The sequence below is a fragment of the Oryzias melastigma genome, linkage group LG17, assembly GCF_002922805.2.
Source record: "Oryzias melastigma strain HK-1 linkage group LG17, ASM292280v2, whole genome shotgun sequence".
In the NCBI taxonomy this organism is placed as follows: Eukaryota; Metazoa; Chordata; class Actinopteri; order Beloniformes; family Adrianichthyidae; genus Oryzias; species Oryzias melastigma.
In genome coordinates this window covers 5,347,889-5,348,129 of record NC_050528.1, presented here as the reverse complement: position 1 = coordinate 5,348,129, position 241 = coordinate 5,347,889, and positions in this window count along the sequence as shown.

The window sequence follows — 241 nt, the reverse complement described above, 5'->3', positions numbered from 1 at the left end:
AAACAAACTATCAATTAACTGTGGGAAAAAAACATATTTCATGATATTTAGCAATCGCAAGATGAAAGCGAATATTTCAGTTGAAATTGCAGGTTTCCAACTTAAACAAGTGAAAGAAACAAAGAAAGAGAGGAGTAATTATGGATGAAAAAATACACTGGAGTCGCATACCAACTGCATAAAAAGAAAACTAGCAAAATCAATAACTTTGTTGTATAATTTCAAATAGTCATTGGATAAA